The sequence below is a fragment of the Emydura macquarii genome, unplaced genomic scaffold (assembly GCF_026122565.2).
Source record: "Emydura macquarii macquarii isolate MOO-44397 ecotype Brisbane River unplaced genomic scaffold, CSIRO-AGI_Emac_v2 contig_1551, whole genome shotgun sequence".
Taxonomy (NCBI): domain Eukaryota; kingdom Metazoa; phylum Chordata; order Testudines; family Chelidae; genus Emydura; species Emydura macquarii.
The window spans coordinates 19,122,327-19,145,079 of record NW_027131688.1 but is presented as its reverse complement, the minus strand read 5'-3'; the positions used below and the strand labels follow the sequence as shown (position 1 = coordinate 19,145,079).

Sequence of the window (22,753 nt, the reverse complement as noted above, 5' to 3'; positions counted from 1 at the left end):
GGTCCCTATAGGAATTCAGTATCAACCTACTTGAGCGTCAAACACTGCACAAGGCATACAAGATGTTTATATCCATGGTTTGGTCCATACATGTCCAAGTCAGTTTAGACAACACAACCACTATCTACTATGGAAATAAGCAGGGAGGAATGAGATCCACCCCACACTGCAGAGGAGTAATCTACCTCTGGAACGGATGCATCAGTTCCGAATCATCCTCTCAGCAGTACACAACCCAGGGGTAATGAATTCTCTGGCAGACAGTGTCAGCAAGCATTTCCACATGGACCACTGGTGGGAATTCCACCTGTGGATAGCACAGCACTTCTTTCAACAATGGTGGGTCCCATTTTGAGACTCCTTTGCAACGAAAGTGCCTGGTATTCTGTTCCCGGGGTGCTCAAAGTCTCAACTCTGTAGGGGATGCCTTTCTAGTGCAGTGGTCAGAACCACTGACATATGCCTTCCTTCCCATCCCTCACATTCTCAGGAAGATCAGACTTGACAGAGTGACAGTAATTCTGATCATGCCTTTGTGACCAAAGCAATTCTTGCTCACTGCTGTATTACAGCTAGCCTTCTCCCAAGGCATACAGTTACAATAATTCCTAGGCCAGATCCAGTGCAAAATGAACCACCCCAACCTACCATCTCTACATCTGGCAGTGTGGGTTTTGGATGGATAGCAAACAGAGAGAGCATGCTCCGAGTTCAGTCCATCCTGAATAACAGCAGGAGATCCTCTATGCGGAAATGTTACTCCACTAAATGGAAATGATTCTTCCTTTGGTGCCAGCAGCATAGCTTACCTGTTAAGGCCTTGGGAATCCCTCTCATGCTGGAGTATCTTCTCTCGCTCAAGGTGTCTGTTTGTCTCTCAGCTCCCTCCCCATACATTTGTCAGCTGTCAATGCTTTCCATCCCCCAGGGGAGAGCTGCTCAGTCTTTATTCACCCCGCCACCCCCCAGAAATAGGCAGAACAGGTACTTGGGGTTCCATACACACTTTCAAGAGGCATTACGCCCTGGTCCAAGCATCTGCTGCGGACGCCTCATTCAGCTCAACAATCCTCCATTCTGTGATACAACATACTTCCTTGCATCCTTCTCTGCAACAAGTACTGCTTGGGAGTCACCCACAGTGAATACGCATAGGGACCAGCACTTGAAGAAGAAAGGAAGGTTACTTACTGTTTAGTAACGAGTTCTTCACAACATGTGAATTTGTGTATTCACAACGCACCCTCCTTCCCCTCCACCAGGGTCATATTGTGATTCATGGTAGTCGGAATTGGAGAGGCAATTTGTCTGCACTGCCCTTTATGCCCTCATTTGGGAGCATGAGAAGGCACAGGGCGGAGGTGCAGACCAATGGACACTGCTACTAAAGAATTTTTGGTCCCAAGCACATAGACTGCATGTGCATCCACAGTGAATACTAAGGTTGTCAATTTCAGTTAACACATGCCATTAACTCAAAACAACATGTTGGAGGGTTTTTTTAAACAAGTGTTAATTGCACACCAGGGTGTTGTGCTCAGGGGGATGCTGCTATGTGCCTCTGGAGCAAGGGTGCCCCTCCTCCCCCTGTTGCTCTGCCCTGCCACCGTCTGCAGCCATCACTGCTCCTATCCTCCCCTGGCCTTGGAGCCACTTGTGACCAGGAGCCTCTTGTGCAGAATGGGGTTGTGGGGGGACTGATGTCGGGATATCCCCATCGCTCCGCCCATGTACCTGGTCTCCACTGAGCTGGGGTAGAGGGACAGGGAGCATGTCTGTGCTGCAGCCTCTGGATCAGGAGTGGGAGCTGCTCATGACTGCTGCTGTCGGAACAAATGTTTAAGCTGTTGAGTGCTCTACTTAGAGACAGCACGGTGCCATGCTCACTCCCCCCAACACACACACTGTTTCACACACTTCCCCCCACATGCACACACATGCACACTTCCCCCACAACATCCAAAACTATTTAAATAAATGGTATTCTATTTATATTCTGTTTAACAGTACGATTAAAACTGCAATTAATCGTGACTTCTTTAATCCCATGATTAATTGTAATTAATTTTTTAATCATTTGACAGGCCTAGTGAATACCCATAGGGACCACACATCTCAAAGAAGTCCAGTTACTTCCTATATTGCTTTAAAATAGTTGCTGTGCCAACTATATTTTACAATATCAGGTTTGTGAGAGAGAGAATAAAGATTGGCTAACATTTTCCAAAGGTCCATGTCTGGCATTAGTTTTATCCACAAAACAGAGCTTTGTCCACAAGCACTGATAGTCTTCCAGTGTTCTCAGAATGCCCTCCTTATTGTGCTTCACCCCTGAGTTTGAGGGCCCAAAATTAGGGATGATCATTTACTGCTTAGTCACTTAGCTGATACTTCCAACAACGTGCCAGTTAGTACCAACTGTGGTGGTTTGGTAAAGTGGAATTTTCTGCTATAAACTGATTTAAATAACTTTTTTGATGCCACTATCTTTTGCTGTTCTTAGAAGGTCCTATATTTTACCAGGATGCTCATATGACCCCATGATAGCTGGGGAGGGAGCGGCTCTAGACCCAGACCATAGTTAATTGGGGAGATTTTTCCCTAGTAAATATTTTCCTTTCTTGGCACTATAGTGCTGTGGTCTCAGCACATGTGCAAACTATGTGTCAAGTTTTTTTTGTAGGCATCATGGAGGAGAATCTGTAGGATCAGAATGAGTTAGCGTTACAGATGTTTACAGGGAGCCCCTCTAGAGAATGAGGGGCAGCATGGTAAAAAGAATAAAGATGCTTGTTTGAAAGTTTAACAAGTGGGTGATGGGGGAAGTCATCATGGGCTAATCAAAGCTGGGGGGTTGACCTGACAGAATGAGAGATGATAGGTAGGGTGGGGATAGGTCATAAAGGGCCTTGAAAGAGAAGACATGTTTAATGTGATAAAGAAGGAGGGACCCAGTGGAGGCATGCAAAGGGAGGGGTTTCTTGGTCAAAGCAATGGGTTTTAATAATTGCAGCAGCAATCTGAATGGATATAGTGAGGCAAAGTTGCATTTGTCAAAGCCAAAGGAAAGGATGTAGTAATCGAAACATGAGATGATGAGCGCCTGTATGAGAGTTTTAGCTGTGTGGAAAGGGTAGGAAAGGCCATGTTGTAGAGATGTTATGCAGAAAACACCTGGACGATTTAGACATAGCTGAAATGTGAGAGGTTTAAATTGAGGATGACACCCAGGTTACAGGCCTTTGTGACAAGCAGCATTATTAAGAAAGGAGAGGTAGCTGGGAGGGTTTTTTGGGGGGAGGAGATTAGAACTCTTGTCTAGCCATGTTAATCTTGAACTGATAGCTAGACATCCATAAGGAGATATCAGAGAAACAGTCTGAGATTTTAGTTAGGAGAGCAGGAGACAGGTCTTGAGTAGAGATGTAGCTTTGAGAATTGTAAGTATAAAGGTGGTGGTTGAATTTGTGTTTGTGGCTGAGATTAACCGGAGGTAAGGTGTAGAGGATCAGTGACAGAGCCCTGTGGCACCCTCCTCCTTGCCCTGAAAGTTGGAGGAGGGATGAGGAGGATCCTCTGACATGCTAAGGGAGCAATTCAAGAAGTAGGAGTAGAACAGAGTGGAGGGGGTCTAGGATGGAAATGGAGGAGAGGAACTCCAGACAATGATCGTAAATGACACATTCATAAGCTTAGAGCTACAAATCCTGTATAACTCAAGATTGCTTATTGGTCAGATTGTTTCCTGGTCTTCAAGTGGCTGCCAGGAGGTGGGGACATACTAGGATCCTACCCCTATCCCATGGGCCAATGAGAATTGCTGGCTCTACTAAGAGGAGCAGAGGGACTGCTCTCTCCCTGTACCATTTGGGGGCTTGCATCTCCCAACAGGATTCACTGAGAAATTGGACCAGACTCTTATCTACTGCTCATCCCTGCATCCCTCAACACCCAGAGATGTGCATATTGCTAGGAACAAGATGTCTTTGAGGCACAACCTCTATGTGAACTACCTCAGGGGGCCGTGTATCCCAACAGAGGAGTGTGCTTTATAATTATAATCCTATCCTTGTACTAGACTATAATACTGTGAATCTGCTGCCACCTGGTGGGAATTTGGATGTACGTTTTATTTCCCTTGCATCTTTTAATTACAGGACTGTTTGCCTTCAGTGTTGGAAGAGCTAAGGTCTTGATGTAGCTCATATTTTTGTGAGACTGATATGCTTATACTACTGTGTAGGTGGAAGGAAAATAATCCCAGTGCATTTTTTGCTGCATGGTGGGTTTGTGGTGGTCACGGAGAGATACTGATCCAGAGTCATAGAACACTTCAGCCCTAAATGCCTACAGCCTACAACAACCCAATGCCAAGCACTATCTTCCCAGAGTTGAGTATGTTCACTCCTTGAAGAACTGGACACCATAAAGCAGTCTTGACCCTAGATCTGTGAATCCAACTGTGATGCTTTGGGGTTCAACCCAGACCAGTAAGGGGTTGTCACTGCTTGTCCTGTAACCCTAGGTGTCTGCTGTGCAATCTTGGTTCAGAGCTCTGGCACCAGTAGCATGCTCACAGCACAATAGACTCACCTGGCTCCCACCAGCCTTGGTGACTCCCTGCAGGGTGACCCCCAAAACTCTCCCAATCCCAAATTCCCCCCAACCATCTGCCCTGTAGTGTCCAGCCCTCTCACTGAACACATACAGAAGTTGTTTGCTGGAACAGGAAGATTGGAGACCCATATTAGATCTAAGACCACTGAACGAATATGTGAAGCCACCAAAATTCAAGATGGTCATACTAGCAGTGATTATCCCATCTCTAGAGCAGGGAGATTGGCTCTCGGCCCTTGACCTCCATATATGACTTGTACTTCCATATATCAATCCAACTGTCCCATGGATGAATCCTCCTGTTTACCTTCGGTCAGGACCATTACCTGTATAGAGTGCTTCCTTTTGGCCTCTCATCCAACACCCAGAGTATTCTCCAAGGTCCTCGCTGTAGCAGCAGCTCATCTACAAATGTTGGTAATCATGATTTGCCCTTACTTGGACAACTATCGCCTCAGAGCCCGCTCCTTTGAAGACACCTTACAGGCCACCTAAAGGACTAGGGAGGTATTCACTCAATTGGGTTTGCAAATCAATGCCTAAAAATCAACCTTGACTCCTGTACAGCACTTGGAGTTTATACGGGATGGCCTTGATTCGGTACAAGTGAGAGCACGCCTCCTGTGACACAGATTTCACTCTCTGACAACTCTTATAGAGACAGTTGAAGCCAGCCCATAAACGCCAGCCAGACATAGATTCCAACTTCTTGGGCGCTTGGTGGCATGCACATTTATAATACCTCATGCCAAACTACACATGAGGTGCCTATAGCCATGGCTCAGGTCTGTCTACATACCAAACAGAGACAGACTAGACAAACCTCTGTTGATGCCCTCCAGGGTCAAACACTCCTTGGAATGGTGGAAAAACCCTGTGAACGTCTCTGCAGAGGTCCCATTCATACAAACACCCCCCCGCCCCCCCTCCCCCAACACTGCTCCTGACAACGGATGCATCCCTAATAGGCTAGGGAGGCCATCTGAACAACCACAAGGTTCAGGGCAAATGGTCCCCCACTGAGTCAAGTCTCCACATCTATCTCCTAGCACTAATAGTAGTCAGAAATGCTTGAATTCACTTTCTTCCATTGATCAGGAGCGCTCACACAAAAATTGTAAGAGACAACATACAGTTCATGTTGTATATAAATTGACAAAGGGCCCATCAGATCATCCTCTGTGTATGGAAGCACTAAACCTATGGAATTGGTGCATTTGCCACAATGTTCTCATATCATAGGTCGTAGGACTGGAAGGGACCTCACCAGGTCATCTAGTACAGTCCCCTGCACTTATGGCAGGACCAAGCATTGTCAGCCGCTTATCTGCCGGGAGTACAGAATATAACAGCAGACAGTCTCAGCCGCAAGTTCTGACATGACCATGAAAGGGAAATGAATCCAACAGTATTCCACAGTGAATTCTATCACTGGGGAACCCCAACGATAGACTTGTTCGCTGCTTACCTGAATAGGAAATGCCCACTCTATTGCTCCAGAGCCGGCCTCGGGAAACACTCGTTAGGAGATGCTCCTGTGGGACAAGGGCCTTCTATATGTCTTTCACCCATTCCCTCTGATGCTGAAGGTCCTGATAAAAACAGAGAAAAAGCAAAAGTTATACTGATTGCTCCCACCTGGCAGAGACAGATGTGCTACTCATATCTGGACATGTTCACCAACCCCTCTTCAGCCCCATCCTCAACTTTCTCAGAATCATGGACAAACCCATCATCCCAACCTACGGATCTTCTGGCTTAAGTCTTGGCTCCTTCGTGGTTCCAACACAGAGAGCTGCTGTTGAGAGGAGGTACAGGAAGTGTTATTACCCAGTAGAAAATTGGCTACCTGCCGTACTTACCTGCAAAAATGGAAAAGATTCCAGGTTTGGTGTAACTCCAAAGAAATTACCCCGATATCTTCCGCCTTCCCCTTCATGCTGGACTACATACGAGGCCTCAAGAGGGCGTGGCTATTTCTCAGCTCACTCAAAGTGCATCTTGCGGCCATAATGGCTTTCCACCAGCAGATAGAGGTATATTAGGTTTTTGCCTATCCAATGGCAGAGATTCCTCAAAGGCATAGGAAACCTCTTTCCCCAAACCAGACACCTCACTCCAATGTGGGACCTAAATCTAGTTCTAAAGAGCCTAACTAGACAATCCTTTGAACCTATGGCCATTAGTTTGTTCTTTTATCCATCTATCAATGAAGACAGCGTTCCTAGTAGCCATCACCTTGGCACAGAAAATAGGGGAAATAGCTGCATTAATGTCACACACCCCCTTCACAATTTTCTTTAAAGAGAAAGTCACTCTTAGGCTGCACCCAAAGTTCATCCCTGAGGTGACCGTGTCTTTTCACATGAACCAGCTTATTCATCTTCCCATCTTTTAACCAAAGCCTCAGCGTGATACTAGGTAGGCTATCTTACATACCCTGGATGTTATAAGAGCCTTGGTTTTTTATTTGGACAAGATGAAGGCCTTTAGGAAATCTCCTAAGCTCTTCCTCTCAACTGCAAACAGGTCAAAAGGTGCAGCGATATAAGCTCAGAGATTCTCCAAATGCAGTGGTTCCCAACCTTTTTGGCACAAGGACCACAAATATAATTTTTACAACCCTGAAGGGCCACGAGTCTATCAACTCATAAAAAATGTATTGACATATACACCATTAAGGATTACAAACCACTACGTATTTAAAGTAAACATTTTGACGCTACTGTGCTCATTTTTACATTCACTATTTTACATCTACAAATTACTCACAGTATGTCACGCACTCACAGACAAAGCACTAGTGTAGATGAGTGACTGTCACTACACACTGAAGCACGTGGCCTGGCAGCTAAGCCACAGTGAGTGGCCTGCTAAGGGCAGGCCAAATTGGAAGGCACTGATTTTTAGAGTCCTGCCCTTTCTCAAGCATGGCGTGTCCTGGCTGCTACGCCAGCAGTCCGTCCCTGTCCCCCCGCGTGGCAGGCCACTTTGAAAGACCCCACAGTCCACTTTTGACCCCTGGGCCACAGGTTGGGAACTGTTGTCCAAATGGGTCTTAAATTGTATTAACTACTACTATCATGCTCATAATTTGCTACTTCCATCCAGAATCTGTACACATTCCATGAGATTGATTTCTACCTCTGTTGCCTTCATTAAAAATGTTCCCATTCCAGAAACCTGCAATGACTTGGGCATCTGCTCATATTTTCTGAGAACACTATGCATTACTAAAAACTCTGCTTCTGATGCCATCTTTGGCCTCATGGTATTGTCATTCATAAGAGACTCGACTCCAAAGCCCCAACCCTCCGTTTGGGATACAGCTCAGGAGTCACCCGCAGTGGAGCACCCGTCGGGACACTACTCGAAGAGGAAGTTACTTGCCTTGTGCAGTAATAATGCTTCTTCAAGATGTGTGTCCCTATGGGTGCTCTGCAACCCACCCTCCTCCTGCCTACTTCGAAGTTCTCAATAGAGGCTCTGTGGCAGAGAAGGAACTGAGAGTGGGTTGCCTGCGCAGCATTAGATAGCCTGAAGGGAGAGCGCATGTGCAAGTCAAACGGATACTTCTACCAAAAATCTCCAATCAGAGGTGCAGGGATGCAGGCATCTACAGTGGAGCACCCATATGGGGAAACATCTCCAAGAGCCATCGTTATTGCACAAGGTGAGTAACTTCCTCTTCTGTTCCAGATCACATACTGATCAGGAGAACAGAGAAAAGAACTGCAGCAAACTTCTCTGCCCTTTCTGACTCGTTTAAACAAATTACAGATTGATTTAGAGGATGATGAGTTATTAAGAGACTCGTGTAACTACACTTTTCCCTTTCTAATCAGGTTAAATTGTGAACAATTGCAATGTTACTTTAAATCTTTCTAACTATCTTTTTAATTGAGTGTTCTTTACGCAGTAGCTATTTTGGGATTTAATCTGTGCTGGAAAATTTATTGAATTTTAGTGATGGGGGGGAGAGAGGCAAAATCAAATCTGTAAAAGGGAAAACACATTTAGTGACTTTTATTTTTATTTCTAATTTCTAGGGCTCACTCTGGAGGCTAATACATTAGTAAAAGTCTTAGAAAAAATGCCAGTGCTTCATGATGACGAATATGCACAGGAAAATAAAATCTATGATTCCTGTGGGTCTCCAACACCTTGATGCTTCCGTAAGTAAATGGGAAAATTTTGATTTTCCCAGTCTTGCTAAATGAGTGGTTTGGAATGAAAGCATATGAGTGATAATGAAAAGTTCCCAGATATGAAGAATTTGAAGTGCCAGATTGTAAAACAATATTTATGTAATAGATAACATGATAGAAAAGGCTTCTTGGGTTTATCTAGTGCAATTTGCTGTACTACTACAAGATATTGATCTACACCACATTCATACTTTTTAAAATCTATCTCATTTTTGAACACCTATGGTGATGATGCCTCATTTTAAAACAGTAAAGTCAGACAATTTTCTTGTAATGTTTAATTTTTTTCTCTTTCAAATTTCAAGCTGTTAATTCTTATTACATTGTCCTCGTTGGATTTTTTTTTAATTCCTCAGAATCTTAGTTCTTTTAATCCTCTCATAAAATGTGTGCCCTTTTGCATTTCTATTTTTAGCTCACTTTCTTTGGATTCTCTCCACTATATCAACAACTTTAAAAAACTTACAATGAGGAGCTTAAAATTGTATCTACTATTGAATTCCGTTTATCTTCTCTAACCAGTATCCTTCCATCACATATTTTTGTCTGGTATGAGTGTTTCCCAAATATGTAACCCTGCATTTATATAATTTTTAGTATGTTGGCAACTTCTGTCAACTGGTTACTCATAAAATAGAAAGTATGGCACGTGACCACCCTGGCTTAACCAGGAGATCTTCAATGACTTGTAACTCAAAAAAAGAATCATATGAAAAGTAGAACCTAGGTCAAATTATAAAGGATGAATATATAAAAAACAAACAAACAAACAAAAAAACCCACAAGCTTGTAAGGACAAAATTAGAAAGGCCAAGGCAAAAAATGAGACTAAACTAGCTCAGGACATAAAGGATAACAAGAAAAGATTTTACCAACAACATGAGAATCAAGAGGAAGACCAAGGACAAGGTAGGCCCATTACTCAATGAGGAGGGAAAGACAATAAGAGCAAATACAGACGAAGTGTTAAATGCCTTTTTTGTTTCAGTTTTTACCAAAAAAGATAGTAGTGATTGGACAACTAACATCGTGAACATCAGTGTAAATGGAGTAGGAGCAGAGGCTAAAATAGAAAAAGAACAAATTAAGAATTACTTTAGGCAATTTCAATGTCTTCAAGTTGGCAGAGCTTGATGAAATACATCCTAGAATACTTAAGGAACTGGCTGAAGAGATCGTTGAGCCATTAATGATTATCTTTGAGAACTCATGGAGGATGGGAAAGATACCCGAGGACTGGAAGCGGGAAAATAGTATCTGTGTATAAAAGGGGAATAAGGGCAACTCAGACTTTTAAAGACAAGTCAGCTTAACTTTGGTACCCGGAAAGATAATGAAGGAAATAATCAATCAATTTGTAAGCACCTAAAAGAAAATAAGGTGATAAGTAACAATCAGCATGGATTTGTCAAGAACAAATCATGTCAAACCAACCTAATATCTTCCTTGATAGGGTAAGAAGCCTTATGGATGGAGGAAGCAGTAGATGTGATATATCTTGACTTTAATAAGACTTTTGATACTGTCTTACATGACCGTCTCATGAACAAACTAGAGAACCATAGGCTGAACAAACCTACTATATGGTGGATGCATAACTGGTTAGAAAAACATACTCAGAGAGTAGTTATCGATTGTTCGCAATCAAGCTGGAAGGGTGTATCGAGTGGGGTACTGCCGGGATCTGTCCTGGATAATGGCACAGAGAGTACATTTATTAAGTTTGAGGATAATACCAAGCTGGAAGGGTTGCAAGTGCTTTGGAGGACAAGATTAGAATTCAAAATGATCTTGATAAATTGCAGAAATTGGCTGAAATAAATAGGATGAAATTCAATAAGGACAAATGCACACTTAGGAAGGAATAATCAATTGCACAGATACAAAATGAGAAATGATTGCCTAGGAAGGAGTATTGCAAAAAGGGATCTGGGGCTTGTAGTGGATCACAAACTAAATATGAGTTTAATGTAATATTGTTGCAAAAAAGCAAACATCATTCTAGGATGTATTAGCAAGAGTGTGCTAAACAGGATATGAGAAGTAATTCTTCCACATTACTCAGCACTGGTAAGGCCTCAGCTGGAGTATTGTATCCAGTTCTGGGCACTACAGTTTGGGAAAGATGTGGACAAATTGGAGAAAGTTCAGAGGAGAGCAACAAAAATGATTAAAGTTCTGGAAAACATGACCAACAAGGAAATATTGAAAAAACTGCGTGTGTTTAGCCTGGAGAAGAGAAGACCGGGGGAGGGGGGACATGATAACAGTCTTCAAGTATGTAAAAGATTGTTATAAAGAGGAGCGCGATACATTTTTCTCCTTAGCCACTGAGGACAGGGTAAGAAGTAATGGGCTTAAATTGCAGCAAGGTAGATTTAAGTTAGAGATTCAGAAAAACTTCCTACTGTAAAGGGTAATTAAGCAATTAAGCACTGGAACAAATTGTCTAGAAAGGTTGTGGAATCTCTGTCATTGGAGGTTTTTAAAGACAGGTTAGACAAACATCTGTCAGGAATGGTCTAGGGCAGTGGTTCTTAACCTTTCCAAACTACTGTACCCCTGAAGCCTGAGTCCCACCCCCACGGGGCTGAGGCATGTAACTTAGTTTCATGGCGCCCCTGTGGCTCCAGGCAATTGCCTTTCTTGCCACCCCCAATACCAGCTCTGCACTTGCGACCCCTCTAAAACCCCAGGTTAAGAAACACTGGTCTAGGGTCCTCGACCCAGTAACATTTAGTCTCTGCGAATCAGTATCAGGAAATACACTACAGGAAATGCAGTACCTCTACCTGCTATATGGCTGGCACAGACAAGTCAAAACCAAGTGCTCTTTACTTTAAAGCTTCACTTTATTTGTCTCCAGCAATTCCTATCAGAATTCTTTTACCAGAAGTCTCCACGTATAAGTCTTAAGCATATACAAATAGAATAGGTATTAGAGTACCCCACACTGATACTTACCCTGCAAGTTTGAGGCAGTCTTCGGGTCATTCAGTCACACATAGGGCTATCTTCTCTGAAAAGTCCTCAAGAAAATCTCAGCTCCAATTTCTGTTGCTCAGAGGAACGTCCCTTGTTTCCCGAATCACTACAAAATAATTTATTTGTTGGGAGCTTAGCTTGGCTTTCTTTGGGCTTACTTAAAACCCAGTTTTCTGAATTTTTTTAAACCCTGTTTAATGTCTTTAGATTCTTTCTCCTGGCCTGAGTGCAAACCAGGATGTCATCCACATAAGAAATCACACTGTCGTCTTCAGGAATCCCCTCCCACATCTTGAATGTATGGACATGACAAATAATAGAAACATTGTTCCAGAATATGGGAACCCTGGCAAAACACAACTGCTTCCCTTGAAAGGTAAATGCAAATTTTTAATAACTTTCCCAATGTAAAGGGATAGCAAACAAAGTAATGGCCAAATTTAAAACTAAAAACCACTGAGCCCCTCCTACAATGGAAGTCATGAGCTCCTGATATTTAGCCACAACAGAGCCATCAGTGGGATCACCCAATTAAGGAGGCAAAAATCCACCAAAAACCTCCAAGTCCTGCCATCACTTTTAAGGACTGGCCACAGAGCAGCATTACAGGTGCTTGTCTGCTCCAGAAAAACTTCTTGGCTGAAAATTGTGTACTTTAGGCTAGTTTATGCCTCTTTCGGATACCTATACTGCTTCTTGGGATAGGGGATTAAGACCTGTGACTAGAATTTCTGCATTCGTTTTACTGCAGTATATTTTTAACACAATACACAACAATGTAAACAAGACAAGCAACACAAAAAACACAATCTCTGTCATGACAGTAGATCCATGGTATTTTGAGTTGCTATTTAGCTGGCGGCAGCTTTTCCTAAAGACAAAAAGAATATTTTTTACTCCCTTTGGGGAGCAGCAGATTACTGCTTAAAATAACCCTTCCTTTAAAAAATCTCCTTGATGATTGCAGGCAAAACCAAGGAATTACTTTCATGCAATATACACTGCATATTTCATTGGGAAATATACATTTTATACTTTCTTTTAGTGACTTTAACTAAATTGTTCATATTCAAATAATTTAAATCTGATTGTCTTTCTGCCAGCAACAATTATTTACAATTGATTATTTATAGAACATTCCTTTTGGGAAAAGGGCCTGTTTTCCCTCAGAATGGCTGCAGAGAAACCAAGAATTCTCTTTCCATAACACTTTCCCGCCAACTTTGTGTGTTAACTGCTCACTCTCTTTTCTTAAATCAAAATGACACCTACATCATTTCAAATAATAGCATACTAAGTATTATTCCAGGGATCTGAATCCCCAGTGCCTGCACTTAGTCCTGCCACTATGACCTTCTGGACTTCCAGAATGTATTTTCAATCTTTCTATCTATTGTCATGGCTGCCATCCACCTGGGCCCAATCCTGCTTTTCCTCGCAGAACTGTTCCTTCCTATGGACACGGGTCTTGTTCCACTGTCCATTTAGCAAGGAGGTTGGGCTTCTTAACAAGCTCCCACCCCTCCTGGTTCCTTTTCTTTGTTTCCTTTCCTGGGGGCCAAAGCATCTGGGAATCCATACCACTGGCCCCTGTCCTTTAACTGGTCTATTTCTTCATCCAAAACCATAGCAACCATTCACAATCCCTCTGTGCTCTCCCAACCGAGCCCTAACATTTGGACCTCCCCATTTCTCTGCACTGACCCAGATGTTCCAACACTCATGAAGCTGCAGGAAGTCTCTGGAGCCAATGAAGACACCGGGCTTCCAGGTTCTGTTATCACCATACACCTGCACAAAATCCATCAAGATGTTTTCCAGCACAATGTCTAACTTCTCCATCCTTTCAGATGTTCCCTTCTCTTTGGACATTACTTCTCACATGAGCAGGTCATGACCTGAGCTCTGAGCCCCAACAGACTCGCGAGCTACAACACGGGAAATGTAGAGAGCGACGCTATCCCGTGTCCTCTGATTTATATTGCAACAACAAGCTGTCTATGCCAACCGTCTCCTGCCTCTCAACTATCCTTGGAGGAGCCTTCAAATCTATTACCCAGAGTTCCTCGACCCAGTAAATTTTAGTCTCTGTGAGTCAGTATCAGGAAATAAACCAAGGGAAACACAGTACCTCTGCCAGTTATCTGGCATAGACAAGTCAAAACCAAATGCTCTTAACTTTAAAGCTTTACTTGATTGGTCTCCAGCAATTCCCATTGGAATGCTTTTACCGGAAGTCTCCACTTATTAGTCTTAAGCACATACAAATGCAACAGGTATTCGAGTACCACACACTAATATTTACTCCACAAGCCTGAGGCAGTCTTTGGATGATTCAGTCACAGATTTTCAGATGGCTGGTCCTTCCGTCTGCATCTGGAGATCTTTTCAGTGTATTTATGAAGCGATCTGCCTGAATCACACTCGCTACCTCGCTCTTATACCCCAAAAGTTAGAGACATGTCAATCAAAAGAATATTACATAGCTGACCAAACAAATCAGTCACAGGGCAGAAGCAGGATTTAGAGACATGTCACTAAAAAAATTGTTACGCAAGCAATCTTAAGCTATAAGTCTAGCAATATTTTCCCCATAACTGCAGTCCTAAAATATACCCAGACTTCCTGTTTTTCACAATCATCTGCCCCAGCACATTCAGAGAAAGAGAATGCAGAGTGAAGTCCACTTGATGTATTCACTGTCTGACCTCTCCCCTTCTTCCGGTTTGCCTTGGTTATACTAAGTTTTCTGCAGAGGCCTAAAAAGCTATTGAGCAACCACCAGATGTTAATAAGTTTATTCATTGCTTTCAAGATGGTGACCTTGAAGGGTGTATCATTGTGTTACCAATTCCCTGAACCATCCAGCCTCTGGATCGTGTTTTCATTACTGTGCTGCTTGTTGTTTCTTTCATTAATAATTGATAGAGTATCTATGTATTGTAGGGAGGAAATTTGTGCTGTTAAGACTGTTATGATGAAACTCCTCATGTTGCATCATGTGAAGAATATTAACAACTAGTCAAATATTTGCTGAAATGCAAAGGACAGGTATGGTGCTACCCCAGTAATCAATGAGATCAAATTCAGATATAAAAAAATACATTTCACACAAAATCCCATGAAAGAACAAAGCCTGTAGTTTGTGAAACTTTGTGAGCAATATGATGTAATGAGACAAAGTCTAAAAGAGGTGGGCGGTGAGCAGCTGTGTAAGTAACAGCATTTACAGTAATTTCAGAGAATATGTAAATAGCAGGGTTAATTAGGAGGTTTTACGTAAGAAAAGAACTTTGCTGTTGCCAATTCAAATAATAGAGGTAATTAGTGAGAACTTTTTATAACACTCAAAGATTCCACTGTTTTTGGTGAGATTTCTGTAGAAAAGGGTAGAAAAGGCAAAAGAGGAAAGGTCTAGGAACTAAAGCAACTGGGCTCTTTCTACCCTCCTTCCTTATCAAGAAAAGAGAGTTTTAAAGTGGAACATTCTAGTCCAATAAGATTGGAGGGGTCATATCCATGTTTTTTAACCATTATTGCTCCCTAATTAGGCATCCTATCCCTCACACATACTCTACACAACTAGTAGTTAAGAACTACAGAGTATGCTGGCCTCCACTTGAAACAGACATTGTGGGATTAATATAAAATAGCTAGTTTCATTGCCTTTGCTGTGAGCTACATATGGAGACTAGATATCCCGATTTTATAGGACAGACCTGATACTCGGGGCTTTGTCTTATATAGGCACCTATTATCCCCCAACCCCTGTCTCGATTTTTCGCACTTGCCATCTGCTCACCCTAGTTACATACTTTAGTGTGCTTGGCAGCTAGGTAGAGTAGGGGATTGAGTATCCTTTCACTAAGAACGGCTTTGCAGTTTCAGTTTTGATGATCCCTTGGCCAAATACTGGGCCTTGTCCTACTACTGTAATGTCCTAATGTAAACTTTCCCAGATTGATGTAGCACATCTTTCACAGTCGCATTCAGTTTATGAACCACTGGCCAATTTTGCTGTCATACCACAGTATTTCGAAACTGCTATTAGCAGCCATTGCCATTGCAGTGGCTTCAGCAGGACCATTATTTGGCCCTGCAGTTGAAGAATGGGGGCAGGCAGGCCACCCAGAACATGCCATACTAGTGATCTGAGAGGAGTAGATGTACTAGGCAGTCCTCCCCACATTCAGTTGGAGAGAGTAGACAAGGAGCCACTCCTAAAAAGGTAAAACTTCCAAAATCTTTCTGCCCCCTTCCAAATTATACTGCACACAATTTAGCTCACAATTTTCTGGATATATTAAAACTGCCCAAATTAATTAAAGATGAAAAAAAAAAAAGTCCAGCCTAGCAAATAACCCAGAAATGAAGACACACACAAACCCAAACATCTGGAGTTTTATAGTTAGTCAACCAAACTTTAAGACTTTCTGGAATGAATTATTTGCCATATTAGCAAACACATTTAGTGGGATATTAAAATCTGGAAAATTAACACCAAGATAAAAAGCTACCCTTATTTTCCTTAAAATCTTGTCCTTTTTTTTGCTCTCCTGACTTTTGACTGCATCTAAAACTATAAGAAACTCAATGCTTTTTGCTGCATTTTTCATAATAAAATTTCTAAAATAGGAAGTATATCTTTGGACACAGAGGGCAGGGTGAACTTACAGTCAGGCTCCACTCTGTAAAGCAACTGCAAGAGTGACATTGCAGGATTGCATTTTAATGTCTCAACACTTTCCACATCAGATTTTTTCAGTTTATTAGTAAAATATTTCTTCTTAATTGCCAGCTTTGAAAAATCACCATAGAAGCTGAAAATTAAGGCAGGCTCTGAATTTATGCATCATCACTAATAATAAAGATTATTACTACACTAAGCAGACATTTCTTTGCATACACACAGGGATCAAATGTGTTGAGAAGGCATCTAATGGACAGTCATGCTTCACAGCAGAGCCACACTTTAACTGCAGAGCCACACTTTTACCCAAACCAGTTCAACCATCCCTCATTTTCCCTTCAAATATCAAATTCGTTGACCAACCTCCAACCTGTCCAAATATGACTCAAATTATTGAATCCAGTTTTCATTCAGTAATTACTGATTTCTGTTATACAACAGTAAGAAGATCTTATAGTATTAAGGATAAATATATGATGACCTAAATTTTCAAAAGTAACTGGTGATTTCAGGTCTTGGTTTTTAACTGCCAAACCTCAGACACATCACCTGGGCCTGATTTTTAGAGTGGGAGGGTGCTCAGCACTTTCAGGAAACTAGGACTCTTTTAGGGGAGTCTCAACTTGGGCACCCAAAATTAGAGACACTCACAATCCCTAATCACTTCTGAAAATCTTAGCCATGAATTTTATATAATCATAAAATATCTGCTATTATATCTGTATAATAGACACACTTGCATGTGTGTGTAGCAACACTATAGAGCCTTTAAATAGTACACAAGAAATTAGCACTATCAGGGCATAAGAAGCTTCATTGCATAAATAATAATTCACTCCTCCCAAGGGACGATTGCCATTTCATTTTGTCTTTCTGTTTATATGTAGGAGGTATAATGCAACTTCCTCCCTTAGATTTGCTCTTCACTACAGGAGAAATTCACCCCTGTGCATAGGGTCAGTTCAGTCCTTTTTAAGCAGTAGTTTCAACACTTATCTGATGCATAGGACTTTTGCTGGTTGTCTGCACAGAGGTATATTCCGGTTAGAGCTTGTCAAATTTTATTGGACAAATAGTTTATTTGCTGAAAAATGAAGTTTTGGATAGAGCAAAACTTCGTTAATTTGGATTGAATTTGGCAAATGGTTTTCGCCAATTCTTTTCTTTAAAAGAAAAAATGTTTTGTCTTTTGAAATTTTGCTTGATTTATTTTTTAAAAAAAAGTATAAAAAACTCAAATTAAATTAAATTAAATAACTGAAAAAAATTAATTCGGGGTCCAGAAGAACCACTGTTTAGTTTGATCCAGAATGCATTTTTCTTTTGGTAAAATAAATAAATAAATTTCTCTTTTAGGTCAACCCAAAACAATTTTTTTTTCCTGAATTTTTTTGGTTCAGCCACCAAACTGAAAAATCAATTATTTGCCCAGGTCTAATTTTAGCTGTAGTGAGAAGCATCTCTCACGGGGAATAGAAAATGCCCTTTGACCATAAAAGCCAAATACAATTCATGATAAACTTTGACTCATTTTATTGTGGATATTTTCATAGTTCATGTGCACACCCATCACTATAATATTGTTCTCCACCTGGCATATGTAACCACATCAAAAATAGGCACCCTTTTTAGCCTGGAACTCAGAAACCAAACTGAACTTCTTACATCTGAAGCTGGTCCTCACATCCAAAAGCCAATATTTTCAAACTTGGGTGGTTAAAGGTTGTTAGGCACCTAAATCCATATTTAGATACTTAAATAAAAGTGGCCTGACTTTCTTTGCATGGACATCTACAAATAAATTGCCAATGTGGCATCTTTCAGAAATTGTACATTTATTAGTCATAAGTATTTGAAATGAGATGAGCAGTTTTACAAAACAAGTTGCATTAGAAAAGATTTTCATCTACATTTTCTTACCTCAGAAAAACTCCCTCTGTAAATTAACACAATCAAGTTTGAGAGTGACAATTCAAAAAGTATGGCTAAAGGCCCTTTTAACTTTTATCAGGAAAAGTTCTTATTCAAAATCATATCTGAAATCCTATTATCATTTCTAGGAAAAGGTCTATGAGTAGCAACTGTATTGACTGGGGTATAATTACTTGATGGCTGATTTATTTGCTTTTCTCATGTTACTGCACACCTTCACCATCTCCTTTACATTGTGCCAAGTTATAAAATGATTATAAAATGTTAACATGCTTTTAGCAGCGGGACTACCTTCTTGGAAATAAAATTTCATATTAATTTCTTTTTGTTCTTTAAATTTAATCCCAAATGGGCTTTTATTCCCTGTTACAGGGTGAACTGGCTCTTTAAGGCATCTGGGCTTAGTCTCACCTTTGCCCGGTTTAGCTAGAGTTAGTATAAGAAAGATGTAAACACATTCATTCTTGCTGTATAAAGACTTCTTAATTTGTAATCTAAGATAACGAGAAATATGCTTCTTGTTTTAAGGCATTTTTTGACTGTTCACGTTGTATGAATTTACCAGAAAGTGTGCAGCACAGAATATAAAGTAAGTGTTACTTTCAATTTAGATAATAATTTATATCATAGGATGCCCCTATCAAGAGATTTCCTCCATATCAGGTCCTTAGTCTTTACTGATCTCGCAGAGATGGTATTTTAAGCATGACACAATTTAAAAAAACTAAACATACTAAGAGATGATGGTCCAAAAACCTTCAGATACATTAAAGGAAACAAGTATGTGGGTTATCTGTTCTTTTTCTCTTTACACACCAGTAAGGTGGCTGAAGAAAAGAGTTTACTAAAACATTTGTTTCACCACAAAATCATGTCCTCTCTTCTGTGTACTGTAGTAAATATCCAGGAGTTGATTATTTTTTTACATACCTTGTAAAACAATGTGTGTTGGAATGTGAATACTGTTCTAAGCAACACTTCAATTTCCCTGTTTACATGCTGTGAAAAGTTTTGGATTGTAGGTTTTTCCGCTCCCTAACCAGGAGGCAGGGGCAGGGAAGAAATGTGTGTCCTCTGATGGTAGATGATAGAGGCTAAGGAACATCTAGAAATCCACTGGAGTTTTCCTGAATCAGAGGATGCACTTTGTATCTTTTGTGTCTTGTGCCCCAATGTAACTATTCAGGTTTCTAAGCAGGATATCAAAAGGCAGGAATTTGAGACATCTGTCCTGAGGATGCAGAGGTCATTTATTTCCTGTACATTCTAACTCCTTAGCCTGAACATTTCATATAGTTAAACAAGAACATAAGAATGACCATATTGACTCAGACCAATGGTCCATCTAGACCAGTGTCCTGTCTTTCAACAGAGGCCAATGCCAGATGCTTCAGAGGGAATGAACAGAACAGGGCAATTGTCGAGTGATCCATCCATTGTCATCCGGTCCCAGCATCTGGCAGTCAGAGGCTTAACCATCTTGGCTAATACCCATTGATGGACCTCTATTGCATGAACTGACATAATTCTTTTTTTAACCCAGTTGTACTTTTGGCCTTCACAACATCCCATGGTAACAAGTTCCATCGGTTGGCTGAGTGTTGTGTGACGAGTGCTTGCTTTTATTTGTTTTAAACCTGATGCTTATTAATTTCATTGGGTGACTCCAGTTCTTGTGGTATGTGAAGGTATAAATAACACTACCTTATTCACTTTCTCCACACCACTCATGATTTTATAGACTTCCATCATATCCCCCCTTTACTCATTTCTTTTCCAAGCTGAAAAGTCAGTCTTTTTAATCTCTGCTCATATGGAAGCTGTTCTATTCCCCTAATCATTTATGTTGCCCCTCTTGGTTGCCCCTTTTCCAATTCAATATATCTTTTTTGAGATGGGGTGATCAGAACTGCATGCTATGTTTGAGGTGTGGGCATACCATGAATTTATATAATGGCATTATGATATTTACTGTCTTATTATCTATTCCTTTCCTAATGATTCCTAGCTTTGTTAGCTTTTTTCACTACCACTGAACAGATATTTTCAGAGAACTATCCACAATGACCCCAAGATCCCTTTATTGAGTGGTAACAACTAATTTAGACCCCATCATTTTATATGTATGATTGGATTATGTTTTCCAATGTACATTACTTTGCATTTCTTAACACTGAATTTCATCTGCGTTTTCTTGCCCAGTCACCCAGTTTTGTGAGATCCCTGTGTCACTCTTTGCAGTCAGCTTCGGACTTAACTATCTTGAGTACTTTTGTATCATCTGCAAATCTCATGTGGAAATCCTTGAGACAATATTAAGATGCAATGCCACCGTTACAGTTACTTTAAACATTAGACTGCTGCTGTAAATTCACACTGTCCTCTAGTGTCTACAAATTGAATAGCAAGGAAATTTCTATAAAGAAATGTATTGTGAAAAATGCAGAAAACAGCATAGAGTTTCCTATCGCAGCCTACATTTAGGAGAGCAATAAGCACATGATTTTAAGGGCAAAAATGGAAGCTTCTTTTACCCTGGTGTTAATTTTCCAGATTTTAATACCCCACTATCTGTTTGCTAAAATAGCCAATAATTAATTGCAGAAGGTCTAAAAAGGAGTTGGTTGTTTAACTGTAAAATCCAAGATACTTCTTGTTGTCAGTTGTTAGCTGTCAGTGCAGGCTGCATGCGTGTGCCCCTAGTGTAGGTGCTGTTCCAGCTCTGTACAGGTGAGCGAGATGGCACGCACGGTTGAATGAATCGACAAGACCACAGATTCGCTGAGCAGTGAAGACACCCGGGCCAGCTTTATTGCAGGTGAAGCACAACGAGATGCAACCTGTAGCTTACCGGTCCACTTCAAATAAGAGAGCTCTGTTACAATGGATTCGGCACAATTTAACGGCGGGACTTTCCGTTATCCCATAGGACGGACAACATTGTTCCCTCTGACAATCTCTTTTACACTGGGACAGACCAGTTTAGTTCTGCCCCTTTGACACAGGTAGTTGTCACCCTCTTGACAGTCTAATACCACCCCTCACCTTGCACTGGATGGGTCAGGCAAAACAACTCTATTTGTCATATTATAAAACGTTTCTATCCATCAAAGTGTCATTTCAGGGGGTCAGGTGGCCCTTGTTATCTCTTTAGTGTTAGGATGTCCTGGTATCTTCTGCACCTGCTATATATTTTTAGCAATGTTCTGATATTAGTAATGTTTTGGAAGTATATGCGTTTGCAGTATCAGCTCTTCTTTGTTCCAGTTTCTGTGAGATCTTAAATTCATAGCCTTACTCCTGTTAATATGGCTTTTTCCACTAAGGCCTTATGCCTTAGCCTGTCCTGCTAGGTTTCCGGTCTCAGGCTCTGACTTTCTACTACACTTCTGAGCTTTCTCTGTTCATTTTGGGTTATTTGCTGGGCTAGACTTTCCAGTTCATCTTCAATTAATTTTGGCAGATTTAATTTATCCAAATAATGTTGTGCTACTGAGGTAAATTGTAAGCAGTATAATTTGGAAGGGGGAAGAAAGACTTTGAAAGCACTTTCTGGAAGTTTTAACTTCTCTAGAGTCCTTAATTTGACATATTTTATCTTTTTATGTATCTCGTCTCTTGAAGTAAAATTCTAATCAGTATTCAAAGTTTCCATTGTGCATGTTTGCAATAGTCTATGTTGTAGCCTAATTCTGAGCATGTTCAAATGTAACAATATCCACCATATCCAGTCTTGTAGAGGTAGTCGGGGGGACTCAGTCAAATCCTCAGGATTGGCCAATTTGTGCATGATACAGATTTGTGTTTTTATAGAAATGTGTGGCGAGTGCAAGTGCAGTTTGGTCCCCTGAAAACTACTCTAACATGCAGCTGCCAGTGACCCCAGAGGTCATTTTGGCAACTGAGAATGACCATGTCCCCTTTCCTCCAGCCATTCCCTCTACATGTTGGACCAAGAGGCTGAGGCTTGTAGAAGTTTTTATGTCAGCTTTGTGTGTGGTGACTAAAGTTTCTCATAGGGCTGAAATTGGACCCTTACTCCCAGTTCCTTATTTAAAGGACATTTAAAAAAAACAAAACAACGCACTGCTTTCTTTCTGCAGAATACCACCACATGTTACAATCCCATTTTGCAACTGTTCCTGGAATAAGTAACTGAGGTTGACTTCTTGAGGATGACAACCTATTTTGTGAGAGAGCTTTATATAGAAATGAAGTTTGGGGTCAGGGAGTGCAAGGTTCCCGCTATTTCAGAAAGGTTCAACGCTAAGGATGATCAGAGAGCTAATATGCCATTGTACACATCCTTCAATGTAACACA

At 41.1% G+C, this 22,753-nt stretch overlaps 1 long non-coding RNA gene across 2 annotated transcripts; it reads right to left on the bottom strand.

Moving 5' to 3' along the window:
• Window positions 1-4,955: 4,955 nt before the first annotated feature.
• On the bottom strand, window positions 4,956-14,448 carry LOC137157734 (uncharacterized). 2 transcript variants are annotated; one of them, XR_010921220.1, is made up of 4 exons: window positions 14,116-14,448; window positions 11,790-11,916; window positions 6,086-6,209; window positions 4,956-5,022 (listed from the first exon to the last, which is right to left on the bottom strand). It is a non-coding gene; the product is annotated as an uncharacterized lncRNA (long non-coding RNA). The 2 variants fall into 2 exon arrangements; XR_010921219.1 differs by lacking the exon at window positions 4,956-5,022 and having other exon boundaries at window positions 6,077-6,209.
• Window positions 14,449-22,753: the final 8,305 nt, after the last annotated feature.